Below are 19852 nucleotides of genomic sequence, written 5' to 3'. Positions count from 1 at the left end.
CTTAGCAGCAGTTTCAGCTGCCATCTGGGTCACTGGGGCCCTGCCCGCACAGTGCAGAGCAGGGTGACACCCCAGCGGCCCCAGCCCAGGCCCTGCTGCCCCCTTCTGCCCTGTGCTGCCCAGAGGGGCTCTGCCAGGAGGCCCCGGAGCCCCCACAGCCTCTGTTCGGTAAGTACAGGCTTTTTTTTCGTTTTTTTTTTTTAAGTGCTGGTGCCTGGGGTTGGGGGGGGGCATCCATGGGGGCCTGGGGGGTGCAAGTGGGGGATGGGGCCAGGCAGGGCAGCCATTGGGGGGTTGGGAGAGTGGGGGGAGTGGGGTTGGGTGGGACAGCCATTGGGGGGGTTGGGGTGGGGCATGTAGGCCCTGCAGGGGAATGGTAGCCCCTGTGGGGGCCATTTGGCCCCTGGTGGCGGGGCTGTAGCCCCTGGTGGGGGACAGAAAATCATATAGGTATTTATCATCATAATAAAATAAATTCTAGAGACACTGCCAGGCATCCAAATTGCTTTAACGCTGTAGATATATCAATAAAATATTGCCTAACTGATTTTCTCTCTCTCTCTCTCATTATATATAAAAATGAGAGAGAGAGAAAAATCAGTTGGGCAATGTTTTTATATATATATAAGTGGTCTTTTGTTTTAATCATGGAGGAACATGGATTTTGGGGTATTTTACAGAGTCACTTTGGGATTTTTTTTATCAGGGATTTTTCAGTTTTCCAAAAGGGAACACCAGAATTCCTGCTAGGGAGGCCAGTGGCAGGACCTTGCCTGCTCAGAGCTGGCATCTTCAACCCAGCTGAAGGTGGCTGACCTCCTGGCCAATTGGGGCCAGGAGGATATGCTTTGACAATTCAAAGCAGACTACCATACTGGGAACATCTTGTGGGCAATAGCTACTCAGATGGCTGGGCAGGGGGTACGCATGGCAGTAGTGCCTCAGAGGCCAACTCTGCGGCCACAAATCACTGGCAGCTGGGCCAGAGGGGGAAATGTCTCTACTAGCTGTGCAGTCCCAATCCATGTTTGGCAGGTGCACAGCAGTTCACAGCCAGACAGCAGCCCTGCATCCCACTGCCAGACTGCTGCAGTGGGTAAAGGGTGCAGGGAACTCTCAGGGCTGCTTCAGCAGTCCAGCTGGCACAAGGGGTAGTGTCCCCAGGTACCAATTGGATGGGTCCCAGAAGCTCCTGAGAGCAAGCAGCCCTGAGCTACTTGCCAGGGAAGCCTTTTGTACTGATGGGGCCAGGACAGGGCAGCTTTTTATACTGATGGGGACAGCACAGGTGCTGTTCCCAGGCTCTAGCTCCCGTGGCTGCAGATCAGGGAGGAACCAGGCAAGGTTATTTTGCCCCAAGTGGCACAATTTGTTCCACAATAAAGTGCATGTTTGAACATGTGCACTGAGGCAAAAAGCCCTGGCTCAAATTTGCACCACTTCTATTTGAGCTGCTGCAAGCACACACGCTTGCATGTGTGGATGCACCTCAAAAGGTTAAATTGAAGCCCCAGGGCTCCTAGCCAGCCACAGCTCCTCTTATTGTTCCAGTTGCCCCTTCCCCTGCAGGGCAATGCAGCCAGAGCAATGAGAAGAGTGGTGATCTAGTTCATACATCTCATCCTTTCTATTCTTCTCACTTATCTAAAATAGTCTGCAGAGGTCTATTATCATATATAATCTCAACTTATTTTCCTACATATACACTATATCAATATTTTTGTTTTTCTGTTAGGATGATTTCATTTTGATTTGATTTTTATGACTATACATTTTTCCACCACAGGAATTATTTGAATTTTCATCTTGTTACTATAGACTATGTTATTTATTGCAAATGATATAGCTCTTATTTCTTTTTTGAGAAGTTTTCCAACAGGATTAAGTTGCTGAACATATCAATAATGGCTTGTGTGCAGAGATCTGTTTTTTCCAAACAAATGCTTTAGCAGGAAACAAACTCCGCAATTACTGCATTTATCTGGATATCACACTCCCCCCTAAATAAGACACATTCCTGGTTTGGGAAAGGCAGAATGAAGAAAATATATTTTCTAAGTCTTACCTACTGGGTCACTGGCTCATCCAGGGGTGAACCCACCAGCAACAAGTGGTACAAGTGGAGTCCTATCATCAGCATCACTTCTCCTCCCTCTGCTGCTTGGCTAACAGCCATTGCCAATTCAATAGCAGCTGTGAGAGGGTTGGCCCTTAAACAAGGGGGAGGGGAAGTGATGCTGATGCAGACTGTGCCCCTTTTACACGCAGCTAAGCTCTATGCAACCTGGGTGAGCTACTGATGAGCTCCTTGAATCTATTCCAACATTCCCCAGACTCCATTCTAGCACAGAAGAAATCAGTTTGCTTGCTTAAAGAGCCCCTCTACATATGCAGCTAAAGGCACAATGGGATCTAATGCACAATCCACACAGTTGCAACCCCTGCTATGCCACATGTATGGCGGGAAGCATGATTGGGGGATCATGCATTAGATCCCATTACACTTTATTGCTGGTGCAAGGGAAACCTAGGTCCCCCTTGCACCGAGCTCCCATGGCTGTGAGCCCTGCAGCTGATGGGGCTCAATGAGGCTTGCAGCTGGGGCAACGTTCCCTATGCTGCCCCTGCTGCAAGTCCTGCAGCTAACATTGGCTGCAAGGCTCTCAGTGGAGCTCACAGCTTAGGCAGCAGGGAGAATGCTGCCCCCTGCTGTGAGCCTTGTGAGGAGTAGAGCTCATAGCAGGGGCAGTGGAAAGAATGCTGCTGCCATTGCAAGCCTTGTGAGGTGCAGGGCTCTCAGAGGCGGCTGTGTTCCCTGGACTGCCCCTACCCTGAGCCCACAGCCCACATTAGCAGTGGGGTTTGTAGCAATAGCAGCATGGGGAAGGCTGCTGCAAACCCCACACCTCAGGAGGCTCGCAGCAGGGAGAATACTCTCTCCACTGTGAGCCCCACACCTCACAAAGCTCACAGCAGTGGCAGCATTCTCCCATCTGTCCCTGTTGTGAGCCCCATGGCTGATGATGCTGCTCTGATTGCCTGCCCCACAGCCAATGAGGCTCACAAGGGGGGCAGCCTTCTCCCCACTGCAAGCCCCACAGCATATAATGCTGACACCACTGCAAGCCTTGTCAGCTGCAGGCCAGCAGTGGGTGGTACACCCCTCTGGTTGGGACCCCCTCTGATGGGACAACAATGCATCCGTTGCAATGGAGCACCTGGTCACACATCCAATTAATTGTGTGATTAGATCAAGCTACAATGTTATTCCACATTTTTGTGGAATAATTTTGTAGCTTATCACTTGTTTTATCATGCCATTAATTAGTTGAACTTGTATCTGGGTCACAACTTAAGTCGTGATTACCTGCTTAATCATGCCTTAAGTGTAATGTGTAAAGGGGACCTAATGCTAGGGTTACTGTATTTCCAGTTCCAAAAAAGAGGACACCTGTTGGGGGGGATACCTCACTCCCAACCTGCAGCCCCCAGTCCCTGCTTCCTGACTTGTGGACCCCTGGCCCTGCTGATGCCCCTCACTCCTGAACCACTGTCCCTCACTCCCCCAGCCTATGCTGGCTCCCCATCCTTCCAACCTGCAGGCCCCTTCTTCCCCCAGCCCTGGCAGAGGGGGCCCCCAGCTGCCCCATCCGGACTGGGCTGGAGCACAGTGACTCCTATTCATGCAGGTGGTGGTAGAGTTAATCTGGCCCTGGCACAGGATGCTGGAAAGAGGAGGGAAGGCCTGTGAAACCCCTCTCCCTTGGCTGAGGCTCCTGCATAGCACCAGTTGGCCTGGCTATGCCTCCCCCCTGGGCAGTGTCTCCAGGTCGCCCTGCCCCTGCAAGCAAGGACACTAGCCCCAGTGCTGCCAGTCTGGCCATGGAGGTCCCCACTGCCCTCAAAGGGCCCCCCACACCCTTCCCCCACTGGAGGGGCAGGTGCCTCCCCCTCTACCCTGCTGCAGCCCTAGTGTCTGGGCAGTTTCACCCAGCACTGGCAGGCACCCACCTCCCCTCACACACCCATCCTCTCCACATAATGCTACCACACACACACACACACACACACACACACACACACACACACACACACACACCCTAGACAGTCCCCAAGCCCTGGCCCTCCAACCCCTGCTCCCCATAGACTTACCTGCATCCAGCTGCCAAGACTGGTCCAACCACTCTGCCTGGCTGTATGCCAGCCACATATATGTGCACTCACATGCACGTGGTGTCCCCTGCCTCCACTTGCCCACCCTCTGCTACTACCAGTGGAGCAGAGCAAAATCCCAGACATTTGTTTTGATTTCAAAAAACTGCCTAGACAAATATCGGAGGACCCCAAAAGAGGACATGTCTGGGAAAATCTGGACGTATGGTAACCCTATCTAAGAAGTACACCCCAATTTGGGATGGCTAATGTTCAAGAAAAGGTGTTGTATCTGGTGTGCAAATAAACACAGGAAATTAAAACAAACTATTCCTTCAATTTCATCAAATTGATAGACTTTTTACAAGACTGAAAGATATTAATTCCTCTGTAAAAATAGTGTAAACAACACTGTATATAATCAGTATGCTTTATATATCAATAAAGGATATATTGCCAACTACAACATGACACTAGTGGGTAAAGTTTTCATTTGTTTTATTCTACTGTTCTGTCGCTTAAAATTTGTTGTTCCAAGACTTTCCCTTAGGAATCTCTCAAACATCCATACGGCTGCACACTGTAGCCTCTTACAAGAACAATATGATTTAGGTTTTCTCAGAAATCATCTTTATTAAGAGGCATATTTTTTACCAGACATCAGAGATGTGTATTGTATCAAACAAGCCAAATTATCATTCATTGTTATTTTTAAATTTTATCTGATTCTTAATTCAGCTCAAAGTAACTGCCTTTCAAATCTTGATCAGCTTATCTAGTCACAGCTGTATATAGGACTCCTTGTCTAGTAAATATTTGCAATGCATTATATTCTCTGCTTTAGTGATTAACAATCCATAAAGAGATTTTAAGCAAAGCTATCAGTTTAATCTAGCAAGGCTTTCCATCTAGTACATCAGGCTGAATCAGACAGTAATAGTAGTGAAGCAATGATGCAGCCACAATTTCTGGACTAAGACAGTGAATTTTTAAAAACCCAAGGGAGTTACAGCCTCATTTCCTCCATCTGTGATATACTATGAACGGGAGAGAAACAAGAACATGGTTTTGTATATATTCATCTACAAAACATAATGCTGCTTGCAAATTAAAAAAAAACATCATAGAATACAACAGTTCCTATTTTGGAATATATGATACTCAACTTAAACTTATGTTTTGAATACTCAAAAAGCCATTTAATTTATTCTGGCACAGTCCACATTTTGTTTCTAAATGGTGTGCAAACACTCTACAGAGCTATTTTAAAAATTAATCAACCATTTCATTAGCAGCTAGTTAAATATTTTTCTGCATTACACACAAAAGCCTAATATTCTGTTATCAGTAAATCTAATCGGAATGATTCAATGGCACTTATGCCCTGATCTTAGATTCCCAGGGCTGTCAAGATCCAGTTTGGCTCAAGGCACATGTTAGAGTAGCCTCAGGTCTCCTCTAAAATGTCGCCATCTGGTACTGTCCCCAAAGGGGACATAATGCCAAACTGGAAACTAAACATGAAGTCTAGGAGTATAGCTTCTTCCCCAAGCATGACTTCAAAATGCTCTGTACACATTAGGGTTGATGGAACCCAACTTTGTCAATCCAGGTTTCCTTCGTCGAGGTGATCTTCAGTTGACCAAGTAGAGCTCCTATTTATATTGGTCTCATTTCTACAATAAAAGTGCTGAAAAGGGGCAATTACCCAGGCAAGAGATCTTACTGTTATGACTTTAAAAACAGCAGAAACTCAGGGCTATGCACAAAGATGTGAGTATAGCTTCATGGCTAATTTTTGCATACAACTGTCTAAGTGACAAAATGTGGAATTTGTACATGCAGATTGTCAGTGGGACATCTAAACTCTTGAACTCTTTAGGTTTTCAGTGTTAGATCCTCAACATACAGTTATAGTAAATATAAAACATTCCAATTTACTTACACTAGAATTTACTTTTTTTCCCTTTAAAATTTGAAATAATTTACATTTAAAAGGATGCAAAAAAGTTCAAGGACAACCCCCACTTTTTTTCCCTGTACTAATCTGGTCAGCCAAAGGCCATAGGTTTCATGAACCTGGGACAAGTTTCAGGTCAATACTGGTTGATTTTTTTTAATTTGCTATGGAAGAAGGGAAGGTATTTTCAATAGCAACCACCTGAAAGTTCTTTCCTTGTTTCAACTCAAATACAGGCTAACTACGTATTTTCCTTTGGAGAGCTAAAGCAAGCTCAAGTAGCTATGAAGCCATAATGGACAAAACAGGATGGGGAGGTTTGTACAACTGGGATAACATGATCAGATTACACATGGCTTGCCTAAAATCAAGTTGTCAGGACTCCTGGAACTAAAGGATGATAGTACTTCCAAACTATAAGTGAAGCTGTGGAAAATCTGAAAAAAACCACGGGTAGAGAGACCCTTTCTTTGGTGAAAAACTTGAAAAAAGTAGGTTGACAAAAGGGTGATAACTTTCCAGTGATTTTGACTGGGGAAAGAAACATTTATAAATGCATCTAATTTCTATCATTTCAGAAATCAAAATTACAGAGATGTTTGGAAACCTTTCAATGCCTTTCCAACATCAAGAGATTAATGAATTAATAGAGATTGACTTGGTTATACTCCAGATGTCAGAAATATACTTTTTCTTTCTGAAAATCAGGCTGCCAGAATAAAGTGCTTGTGGAATTCTTCATGATTAGCAGATAAAAACAGTACTTACAAAATCAAGAGCCAACTTTCAAGTCGGCTTGTGAACATTCAAGAATATTTCCTGGCTTTAATTATGATTATACCATGAGGAAAACATTGTTCAAAACTTGCAACATGGGACTTTTTGTGAATTTTTGGACAAAAACTTGAGATCTGATGTTTTTTCCCCATGTTGTGTTTGCCAATACTATTTTAGTACTCTAGCTTTTTTCCATGACCCAGATAATATTTGCACTTAAGCTCTTATATGATCAGCTCTGGTTCAGCAGATATAAAAAAAATCCCAAGTCAAAAGAACGTTAACAGTGGGCCATGCATCACCTCCCAACCTTTCCTTTCTGATTTCCCTTACAGTTCACCTTTACTCACCAACATCGCTTCCCCAGGGTGAGCAAAATAGAGATTGAATTCTAAGCTTTTAAAAAAGTACCTTCAGATATATTTTCAGAATTCAGAGACTGTACTTACTTGCCTCCTGTTCACTCAAGTAAGTCTACAGAAAAAAAAAAGCAGAGAAGAAACAAACCATTTAGCAACTTCTCCTTCTCTGCAACTAGATTCAAGGGGTAACAATGGCTCCACAGAAGATTAGATTGAAGAGGGGAGAGAAATGTGTGCTTTGACTTGCTACCCTGTCTCCAAAGGAACAGAATAAACTTAGGTCAACTATTACTACAAAGTTGGAAGAGAAAGTCATAACAGAGTTATGGAGAAATATATTTCCCACACACATGGCAAGCTGTATAAAATTAAGCAAGTTTTCCCATTTTCCCTTTGCTGCTTTCAGAATTCCCAACAGGCCTCCCAAAAACTTCCCTCCCACTGCCCCTTTGTTGGGGAGAAGGATATCAAAATAGGTGGCAGAAGTGTGCTCCTCTCTCCTGGGTTCTCATTCTCCCTCCTTCCAAACTGGAATATACAAATCTCCTGTTACCCCTTATATTTGATTACTCAAATGCCAGGTTAAGGAAAGAGCTTTAAAAAGACCTAACTGACTTAACTGTGCATTTAAAAAGTGTAATTTAGACACTGAGTTTCACAGGAAATGTGTAAGCATGTAAGGATGTTGGCTGAACAGTCATACTCAGAGGGTGGTGGTGGAGGCATCATATTCGACCTGGGGGGAAGTAGGCAGTGGAGTCGCCCAGGGCTCAGTCCTTGGGCCCGCACTGTTCAATTTCTTTATCAGCGATTTGGACGATGGGGTGAAAAGCAACCTGTTCAAATTTGCTGATAATATCAAAATTTGGGGTGAGGTGGGCACGTTAGTAGGGAGGGAAAGACTGCAGAAAGACCTGAATAGGTTGCAAGGGTGGGCTAATAAGAACAGGATGCATTTCAATACGGACAAGTGCAGGATGCTGCACTTGACCGTAGTAACCAGCAACACACTTATAAGATGGGAAACTCCCTTCTTGAGAGCACGGAGGCAGAAAGGGATCTTGGAGTCATCATTGATTCCAAGATGAACATGGGCCGACAATGCGAGGTCACGGTCGGCAGGGCTAACTGGACCTTATCGTGCATCCACAGGTGCATCTCAAGTAGGGCCAAGGAGGTGATCCTCCCCCTCTACGCGATACTGGTCAGGCCACAGCTGGAGTAGTGTATCCAGTTCTGGGCACCCCACTTCAAGAGGGATGTGGACAACATTGAGAGGGTCCAGAGGAGGGCCACCCGCACGATCCGGGGCAACAGGGCTGACCCTACAATGAGAGGCTAAAGGACCTGAACCTGTTCAGCCTTCACAAGAGAAGGCTGAGGGGGGACCTGGTGACCATCTATAAACTCACTAGGGGGGACCAGAAGGGTTTGGGGGAGACCTTGTTTCCCCTAGCACCCCCCGAGAGAACAAGGAATAACGGCGACAAGTTGTTGGAAAGTAGGTTTAGATTAGACATCCATAGGAACTACTTCACAGTTAGGGTGGCTAGGATCTGGAAACAACTTCCAAGGGAAGTGGTGCTGGCTCCTACCCTGGGGGTCTTTAAGAAGCGGCTCAATGCCTACCTGGCTGGGGTCATTTGAGCCCAGTTTTCCTCCTGCCCATGCAGGGGGTTGGACTTGAAGATCTACAAAGTCCCTTCTGACCCTACTTCTATGATTCTATGATTATACCATACCAGCCACAATGAAAAGCTCTATGAATGCCTATCTCCCAAAGCAGAAACAATTTGGGCACTGTAACAGGGTACTGAGGCAACCCCCCAGTCCCTGTGCTACAATCTGCCCAGGCACCCAGACACAGGGCTCAATATAGGCACTTTCAACTCCATATGGCTTTTCCTTTTTTCCTATTTTAGAAAACATTTATAGGCATACAGACTTCATTTCTCTCAGGGCATGGACAGGGCATTCACACTGCTGTAGCAGGAGGGACTTTCACAGTGATGCAGAATCTAGTTCAACTGTTGTCTGCCTGTTCCAAACCTACAGCATGTGATACTAGACCCCATTCATTTAGGTGTTAGTTACTGCTGTTTACTTTCACTTACTAGCGGTTAAGAGTGGCCAAATAAAAATGGTTTCACTGAAATCAAACAACACGCTCCTGAGTGGTCCCTCTACCGCTTCAATATTAATATCTGTCTATCTATATCGGTCCATGCCCTCCTACTACAGCTGTGGAATTGTTCATAAACAATAGGGATCCTCATCTCCTTACAAGGACTTAACGTTGCTTCTGAGGACCAAGTGGACCTCAGTAACTTAAAGATTTTTTCCCCATCTTCAATCAGTTCTTAAGAGTCATTATCTACAAAAACACCCAAGAAAAAGAAGGAAAGAGAAAAGAAGAAGAAATTACATCATCTCAAAGTGGCAAAAAAAAACAAAAAACAGGGCTCAGCAGAAGTATAATCATTTTCTTGATTATGTTTGTCCAAAACCTAGAAGTTATAGCTGTGTCTCTGACATGTGCATCATTAAGATTAGGCTGATAGAGATCTTTTTTCAAGCTAAAATGTAGGCATAAGAAAGAATCTGCAAAGCTATGCATATCTATTATTATCCACTATCACACTTTAATGTGCTGTAAAAACTTAATTTTGTGACTCCGAATGCGGAAAGGAGAACAAAAACTATATTGCCACAGTAGGATTTAGCATACCATATTTTCTTGCATACTACATGCACCTTTTTGCCCAAAAATCACTCCCCCCCAACCCCTCCCAAATTGATGTGCATGTTTTAAGCAGGGAAACTGATTTTTCTACCCAGAATGGAAGCACCCACTTTAATTCCTGCTCCAAAACTAACTGCTCAGCAGTAGCAGTGACATTTCCATTTAGGCAACCAAGGGGCTAGGAATAGACATTACACATAAACCAGTTTAAGTGATCAGAAACTGATTTAAACCTGTAACAGAACAGACATTCCGTGCACATAAACCAGTTTCAAAATGCCCAAAACCAGTTTAAGATAAACCTGGTTGAACATTGTATCAGACTTAACTGACTTGGCTCAAACCGGTTTATGCAACGTCTGTCCCAGACCCCTTCCTGTTTTAAGTTAAATCAGAGTCCTCCAGCAGCCTGGCAAGTGCTCTAGGCTGAGCTCTCTGCTCCAGTGGAACAAGGCTACACCTGCCACTCTGCTCTCCAGCCGGACTAGGGACAGGCCAGGATCAGGCAGGGGTCAAGGTCTGGCCAGATACTGTCCCTAGAAGGGAGCAGGGAAGACATTTATTCCCCCTCCCCTTTCCCACCAGCACAGACCTGCACTTCTCTGTGCTGGCTGCTCCAGTGGCAGTGGCATGGCCAGCCCCAGCAGCAGCCTTGACTGAACTGGCCAGAGAGGGGTTTAATTCCCCACTCCCTGTCCCACTGGCAGGGACCCGAGCCAGGTCTGCTCCCCCCTTGCTGGTGTAACAGTGGGGCCAGACATAGCCAAATGCCAGCCAGTATGGCCCCTGTGGCAGAGGGGGCAGGGAGGGGGGTTATTCCCCCCTCCACCCCCAGGGGACCGCAGTGGAGTCTGCCTGCCCTGACTGCCACCACCGCTCACTTGCCTGGGGCAAGTGGCAAAATAAGCCCCCTCAACCTGAGAGAGAGGACTCACAGGTATGCGGTGCTAGTGTTAGGGCAGCTTGTCATATTTTATGCTTTAAAGTTGCAGCTGTTTATAGAGTGGCGAATTCTAGTATTGTTTACATTTTTATTTTACATTCAGCCTAAAGTTCTGCATAGCCTCATTGTTATCTGAAATTTTCATTTTGCTGGTGTTTGCAAGTTCATCTGGCCTTGCCTCTTGCAAGTGGCTTATGGCCTTGAGTTTCCTCATATGATTCTTTCCTTTTCTATCACTGTGAGAAGTTTTTCTAACACAACATAGTAATAGTTTTGTTACTAGCTCAAATTAACTGAACTTGGCACTAACAAGCTGAATCAGAGGGATGAAATGATTGGATATGTTAAATGAAAGATAAAGGAAACCAATGGACAATACCCAAAGACACCAGAAAAAGGCCAAATTAAGAGGTGTGTTCATGATGTGTCTGTTAAACAAGGAATACACGGACTGCAGAGGGACCAATCTGAAAGCAAGGAGTCATCAAAAGAGTCAAGTTAAAGAAAAGCATAAAAGGGGGAGCAAGAAAGTTAAGTGTGTGTCATCGTCATCATAAATTCAGCTTTCAACACCTGTCTGGACTGTCCCAGCCAACGACGCACCCTTTGCTTCAGGAAGTGAGTGGCCGTCTTTTCTGTGAAGCAAAGTAACATCTGGGATTGGGTGAGATCATTGTACTAAGTGCTTTTCTCTCTCTGATTATAGAAACTGCTAAAATAATACTTCTTGTACTAATAAAGTTAGACTTCGATTTTAGGACACTGAGTTGTCTGTGTTCATATTTCACATTCCGTTTAAGGGTTAATTGTGCTTTAATGATCCCTAAACACTATTTGGTGGACAGTGGTGCTAACACCAGGGCCCTTTTTGCTCTCATGGGGACTCTCTCTGGTCCCACAACTCTCATTGATTTCTGCCAAGTGACCAGCTACAACAGAAAAATGGAAGACTCCTGCCCTGCCTAGCTTATGGCCTTGTGGCTACAGTTGTTTTGTGAGGATGGGACATATGGGTTTGAGGCCCTTTACGCTAAGCAGAGCCTAGAATTCAGGTGTCTTATTTGCTGGGCAAATGCTCTAATCACTAGGTTATTATGTAAAAAGTAGAACCATCTCTACTCTCATTTTTGAATGATGGTAGCCAGAAGGACTGCATAAAGTGCTAAATTCAAGTGCTATCGATATGATTTCTGTATGCTCTGAGCACAAATAACCGATCAAGCCGCTCTGGGGATTTATGTAGAATTTAGGAACCACTCTGGTTTCATTCTGGATTGCAATAAAGCTTAGGTTGGAATTAGCAGCTTGGACTGGGATGTTTCTTCGTATGCTTAGAAATTCATGTTTATTCACATAGAGATTTTTTCACACCAAAATATAGGGATCAAATATAGGCCAGTGGACTCAGAGTATCATGGGTCACCGCCTGTTTCCCAAATTCCTCCTAGTATAACATTTTGTTATTGCATGAGTTCTTAAGAAAACTTACAAGACTTTTATTTATTAGTCATGCCCAGGGCTCCTAGTTTTCTCAGTTTAAAATTTGCAACTTATCTGATTAAAACTCTCCAAAATCCACCCTTTTCAATTATTAAAATGAAATGCCACTATATACATAGGTATCAATTGAACACAATGTTTTATTGATATATTTACAATTTTAAAGCAATCTGGAAGCCTACCAATGCCTCAATTGCTATAAAAAAATAAATTTTAGTGTTTGACTTTGGTTTATCACAGAAACCTAGAGCTTCTCCTGCCCCTTTGCTCACCAGGATACAGGTCCAACTCCAGCTGTCCCCTCTCAGTGCTTTGTGGTGCTGAGCAGCCCTGATATGCAGGTGCCCTGCCCATGCCATTGCCCCTCGTTCCCAGCCCCCAGCCATCCCAGCCCTGCTAGTGCCCCTCACTCCTGACCACTCCCCCACCCCCGCCTGCTGCAGCACCCAGCTGCTAGGGGTATGGGCCAGGGACATGGTTCTACAGCTCCTACCCCCCATAGGAGCACCTGAACTCCAGCTGCTGCCCATGGGAGGCAGCGACTGCTGCAGTGGAGCGGAGTGGAATGCAGAGCCCGGTTCCTTCTCCCCCATGGGCAACACAGCCAGAGTGGAGCCCAGCTCCCCGCCCTGTTGCCCTCCCCCTCGGGCCTCCTGGGGGTGCCAGAGCAAAGCGGGTGGAACCCAGTGTGGTAGGGCATAGCAGGGCAGGGTGGGGAAGCTGCAAGGAGCACTGCTGCTAGGTGGGCAGGGGTCACTTCACTTTGGTGATGTGGGGCTTGCAGCAGTGGCACCGAGCTTCCCCATCCTGCCTTACTCTGCCCTGCCACACTGGGTCCCACACACTGGGCCACAGAGGTCATGGGTGGAGGGCAACAGGGTGGGGAGCCCTGAGCCTGCAGTGGGAGGACTGCCCTCAACCTGTGCACAAATCTGGGGGGGGGGGGGGGGAGGAAGGGGAATGTGCCCACCATGCCCCCCCCAGGAGTGCGCAAAGCAGCAGGGAGCCAGTCTCTCCCCTGCTGCCTCTGGATGAGCTTCCTGTGGCTCCATCCTGCTCCCCACCCAGGTCCTGTGGCTGCGCATTCCAGGCCTCAAGTCCCATGCACTGCTTGGCTGGGCAGCAGCCCCAGCTCTAGCTCTGCCCAGCTCCCTCCCTCCTTCAATATGGGGGCCTCAATCCTCCCCCCCACCCAACTTAACTGTGGGAGCTGCTCTTCAGGCTGCCCAGTGGTACCAGGGGGGGTGCAGCTGTGCTCACTGTGTGCTCTACCTCAGCTGCTGCTGCTATCAGTGATTGGCGAGCAGCAGTGACAGCCTGCCCAGTCCAGTTTCCTTAGCATTTTCATAGTTTCATAGTGCTTAGGGTCAGAAGGGACCTACACAGATCATCAGGTCCGACCCTCTGCCCCAGGCAGGAACGAGTGCAGGGTCGTAACACCCCAGCCAAATATCTGTCCATCTTCCTCTTGAAAACTCCCAAGGTAGGAGAGAGTACCACTTCCTTGGGAGTCCATTCCAGAGCCTGGCAGCCCTAACTGTAAAGTAACATCTGATGTCCAGCCTGAACCTTCTCTCTAACCATTTGTGGCCGTTATTCCTAATAACCTTGGGTGGTGCCTGAGAGAACAGAGCCTCACCCAATTCCCACTGGTCCCCCCTGGTGAGTTTGTAAATGGCCACCAGATCCCCTCTCAGCCTTCTCTTGTGGAGGCTTAATAGATTCAGGCCCTTCAGCCTCTCTTCGTAGGGCCTGACCCGCTGCTCCTTGACCATGTGAGTGGCCCTGTTCTGGACCCTCTCAGTACTAGCCACATCCCTCTTGAAGTGCGGTGCCCAGAACTGGACGTAGTACTCCAACTGTGACCTGACCAATGCTGCACAGAGGGGAAGGATCACCTCCCTGGACCTGCTTGTCATGCATCTGTAGATGTATGACAAGGTACGGTTATCCTTACTGACTGCTTCCTCACACTGGCGGCTCATGTTCATCCTGGAGTCAACAATGACTCCAAAATCCCTTTCTGCCACCGTGTTGACAAGAAGGGTGTTTCCCAGCCTATAGGTGTGTTGCTGGTTCCTTCTCCCTAGATGCAGCACCCTTCACTTGTCTGTGTTGAATTCCATCCTATTCTCATCTACCCACCTCTGTAACCTATCTAGATCTAGCTGGATTCTGTCCCTCCCCTCCAGCATGCCCACCTTGCCCCACATCTTGGTGTCATCAACGAGTTTGGACAGCATGCTTTCCACACCCACATCCAGATCACTGATAAATACTTTGTAATACTACAAATGAACATGTAGGCACAGCTAAACCAAACTGTCCATCTAAAAACCAAACTTCACTCCCATGTTCTGGCCATCTTTGGGAAGTGTCAGGACTATCACAAGAAGTCTTTTAAGATCATTCAGGTAAGCATTGAAAGCTACCCAGGTCCCTCAAAATACAGTAAATTCTATGTGATTTGAACATAAATCTGGGGTTATATGCAAGTATATGCTAAAAATAACCTAAAAAGCAGTAATTTTATAATACAATTTAGAATTGTAGACCAAATGCATTTACTTGCAACACATATTTCCTAGCAGAACAAAGAACAAGGTAACGTATGTACAAAATGAGCACAAGATGAACTGAAGCATTCATCCCTGTAACTACAGCACACAAAACTTACTATCATAATTATTAGTATCTTATAAGATGCCTAATTTTTCAGAAGTGTGCTCCTTTTGGATATAAAACAAAGCCACAAACATTGGTAGAGAGTGCAGAAAATAAGGACATAGTAAAAATTCATGGGGATTGCAGTGAAACACTAATCTCTTCATTTACATTTAACTATCAACCAGGCACAAAATGGGATCCAAAGTAATGTTTGCCAGCATTTGAGGACGATAGGTCATGGCAGAAGTTAATTGAAAGTCAAAAATTATACATGAATGTAAATTAATCATTCGTGAGTTAAAATAAATATGCAGACTTAAGCATCCAGCAGATGACATAGTGCCTAATTCTGCTCCACCAAAATCAGTTTTAGACTAACGTAGTTTTATTTACTGTAATTAAGTTACTCTAATAAACCAATTTACCCTGAGGGAAGTGTTTAAGGAAACAGACTCCATTTCAAAATAAATGCAAAATCTGTGATAAATTCAACCACAATGAAAATAATTAAAGCTCATTTGACTTGGTTAGGGTTAGGTATATGTAAAACAGGGTATGATTTAGACCTCCTCATCTGGAAATAGCATGTTTCTTCTTTCTTTTTTTGTATAAAAAATATATATTTTGACTGTGCCATTAAGTATCACCCACATCCTTTGGTAAACTATACATTTTTTATTCAAGCCACAAGAAAATGATGGTAAGTCTTTACCTCCTTCATTGCTACAAGAAAGGGCCCCATAGCTACCAGACTACACTTCTAGAATTGCTGTAATTTATACCAGATATATCATTACTCCTTACTCATTTCAATAAATTATCAACAGACTGCAGCACCACATACTCAAGTAAACAATCAAGAGCAGAGCAGTGAATGATTAAAACAACAAACCATTTCTTTAATAAAGTTATAAATTCTAACAACATACACAAGCAGTTTGCTTTACCAAAGCTCCCAAACACCATAATTCACAATGGGAATGAAAAGCTCAGGAAGTGAACAACACAGGAAGCTGCGTTTCAATTAAGAGCAAGGGTAAGCATTATTTTCCATAGTTTATAGTCACACTAGTATTTCAAGGTTTGGACCCCTTAGCCTTTTAACCTATTTAAGCTGTATTGTTTTCCAGTAGCATATGATCATATTTTACCCAAAAACTCTGAAAAACAGAACATATTACAAGCATGGTACCATGTCATAGTTTCCTTAAGGAATGCGAAATGCAGTGGCTGTTTTTTCATCATGCCTTGAGACCATGATAACCAATACATTAAGAAAGAACACATTCAACAGACACATGAAATAGAAGTATTTTTAAAAAGCACATTTTAATGTCTGAACACTATTACCTTGAACTGGGAATGCAAACCAAGTGATACTTGTTCCTCGATTTCGGTGAGATAAGTGATTATTTTGCTTAAATGATTCTGTATTAACACAAACCTGTCATCTTAGGAATCAAAAGCTTCCTTAGAATACTCAGTACTCAATTAGAAAAAGCTAATCTTTGTATAAAGATCTGGAAGGCTATGTGTATAAGGACTAAAACAGTAGTCATTAAATCAATCTAAAACCCAAATGTGTCTTTGATTGGCAAAAGGGCAGGATTCCCACTGACCTGAAAATGGGATATTTAAGAAGTGACACATTTATCTTTGATAATTTAAAGATAATTATCCTGGTCTCAGTTTTAAGATATATTTTTACAATGCATGGATACATTAAATGACTGATTGAGTGATACTGATGAATTTAAGTGGAACTTCTCTTTGACTTCTACAGGGAGCAACCTTTTAACATTCATGGTACGTTAAAATGTATTTAAAATCTCCTTCACTCTTAGACACAAACCCTGATAAGAATTTGTAACCTTAACCTAATTATTGCATCTTGTATTACAGCAAATGGAACTGTGTGGTATTGCAAGAAGTACCTTGTAAGTTCACAGAGGTAAAATAACCAATTCAATTAGTGCCAAATCATTTGGGACTCCAGTTCTTTTAACCTGATCAGCAAATAAGCAGGAAAAGAAAAAAAATAGGATCTTTGAATTGTGTAAAGTTCTTTGTTTTACCATCTGTTTTGGAAAATTTGGAGTCAGTGGATCCTGGAAAAGGTTCAAAAAATAGCTCCCATAGGTGGAATCCTAGTACATTAAGAGAACTTAATAATTCACAGCACCAACCAGTCTGTCAGTGTTATGTCTTTTAATGAATAAACCATCACATTCTGTCAACTGATTCAATCCAATTTTTTTAAAAATTCATCTCTAATTTACTGCATGGCATTAAAAATAGCCAGTATACAGAGATCCAGATAGTTTGGCATGACTGCAAAGAAAAATCCTTTACATAGCTAGGACTAAAAACAGAAAGCCTCTCTCCTTAAAACCATTTTTTTTAACTTCTTGAGTGTAAAAATCAGTGTTGAGTAAAAACGCTTTAAATTATGGAAATTTGTAGCAACTGTGCTGCAAAAATAAGAGTTTCCAGATACTTTCCAGCTACCAAAATTCTATCATTTACTGTATATTTCCTACTGCTTCAACACACCATATGCTGATAAACTTACTATTCCAGTTAATACAAAGGTCATACAAACACTGAATATGAATGTGTGTGTGTGTGTGTGTGTGTGTACTAAAATTCCCTAAATTTCAACATCCTGTTTGTGTTCAAAGCAATGAAAAAAAATAACTGGCTTAAGTTACCTAGTGTCTTAAATTATCAACAACTCCCCCCCCCCCCTTTTAAACAACCCAGATTGTAAAAGAAGAACAATGCATCTTAACTGTTCCAGGAAATGTTAGAATAAGTGAATTAGCAATGAAAAACGATAACACAGAAGTCTCCTTTAAAACTTTCTCTAAAGATAAGGAACAAATGATCCCTTAATAAATACTGAGGATTAATACACACGCCTAGGAAGTTCACTTTTGTTAAAAGGATGCTGCCTATAGAAATGAGGTCACTAACTTATTAATACTATTCTCCCTCTAGCCAAACTGCAATTGGGGGGTTAGTACTTTCTGTTGCTATATATAAGAACTTTAGACAAATCCGATCATTGTCTCCAGGATAAACAGCAGGACTGGGGACAAAAAGTTGTATATAAATGGTTTAAGTAATCAGAAACTGGTTTAAACCTGTAACAGAACAGAAGTTTAGTGCACATAAACCAGTTTCAAACTAACAAATTGGTTTAAGATAAACCTGGTTGAATGCAGTATCAGACTTAACTGGTTTGGGTCAAACCAGTTTATTGAACTTCTGTCCCAGACCCCTTCCTGGTTTCAAGTTAAATCATAGACCTCCAGCATACTTTCCAGCCCTGAGCTCAGCTGTGCTCTCTGCTCTAGCAGAGAAGGGTTGGGAGAAGTGGGAGACAGGGACTACACCCACCCCATCCCCCAGCAAACCGCAGCTGAGGCCTGGGGACATGAAGGGGGGAGTTAAACTTCCCTTCCCCCCGAGTACAAAGCTGCCCTGCCCTGCCCTGCTAAAAACTTCCTGATACCTTCAAGTGTGGACTACAAATCCCAGAGGCACCTAGGAGCAGGAAGAGGAAGTGATGAGTAACCCTGCTGAGTCTTGCTGCTATAATTCTGGACTGCAAATCCCAGAAACCTTGGGGAGGCAGCAGGAAGATGAAGCAAACACATAGCCCATGCTGGCTACATGCTAGAGAGCTGTGTTCTAGCACTCCCCAGCTTCTGGCCTGAGCCTCTGTAGGCATGTGGCTGCATTTCCCGAAACAAAATTGAATGTCTGTCTAGCTGTTTCTCAGTTTAATCTCTGCAGTTTAGACTAACCTGCAAAGACTGAATCAATTCAGCCTCAGGCTTTTTGACTGTCTGTACTTAGCCCAGCTGGACAGACTGAAGGAGACACCTCAGCTTACAAGATGAAACACTTCCTGCAAATTTCTATTTTATTGACTTGTTCCTTGCACACAGTATTTTGAAGCAATTAAAAGAATTTTTACTTATCCCATTTTGACCAGCAGTCAGAGACATGAAACATAAGAGCACTTCTCAGTATGAATCAGTTATAAAATGTGTTGAAACTAAATTTTTCATTGATAAAGTGCTTGTCTCTCAAACAATTTCAAGAGCACTAGGCTGAGAAAAATAATTTAAAAAAAGCATACTCTTTTCAAAAACTGCACACATTGTGATAGAACTTTATATCACCATACAGCATGTGGCATATCTTCAGTGAAGTATCTTATGGCCTTGGTACATAGTAACTTTGAGTAGCTTCTGGAGCTCTTAACACCTGGATTGTCTGCACATAGACACCTGAACTGATTTTAGGCACACGTTATGTAGCTGAAAGTTACACCACTCCAGAGCAGGATTATCTCTGATTCATTGTTATCCAGTTCATGTTACATTAAGGTGTAGCCACTGTAGGCTACACCTTAATGCAGGGACAGGCAAAATGCAGCCCATGGGCCAGATCCAGGCCAGTAGGCCATTCTATCTGGCTTGCAGGGCCCCTAATATATTTAGAAAATTTATATTTCTCTGCTCCTGGCTGCCTGTCAAAGATCACAGGAGCCGGGGCAGTAGGACCCAGGGGGAGCCAGCAGCAGGATGCAGCAGCCCATCCCTGCCCCACCCCACCCCAAGCAATTTCCCTGCTTTTGTGCCTGTGGACTGCTCCAGCACTACATGGCTCCTGGCTGCATTGCCAGTTGGGAGCACAGGGCTGGCGCCAATACCCTGGGTTGTGCATGTGTGGGA

At 44.2% G+C, this 19852-nt stretch overlaps 1 protein-coding gene across 1 annotated transcript in view; it reads right to left on the bottom strand.

The window, feature by feature from the left end:
- THSD7A (thrombospondin type 1 domain containing 7A) overlaps positions 1–2233 on the bottom strand; it is a 432531-nt gene extending 430298 nt beyond the window's left edge. Inside the window, exon 1 of the mRNA XM_059728968.1 lies at positions 2066–2233. The gene's annotated coding sequence lies outside the window, so the exon portion shown is untranslated. The remainder of the gene's footprint in view (positions 1–2065) is intronic.
- Positions 2234–19852: the final 17619 nt, after the last annotated feature.

This window comes from Alligator mississippiensis, chromosome 5, assembly GCF_030867095.1.
Source record: "Alligator mississippiensis isolate rAllMis1 chromosome 5, rAllMis1, whole genome shotgun sequence".
Lineage (NCBI taxonomy): Eukaryota > Metazoa > Chordata > Crocodylia > Alligatoridae > Alligator > Alligator mississippiensis.
This window is presented reverse-complemented; position numbering and strand designations above follow the sequence as displayed.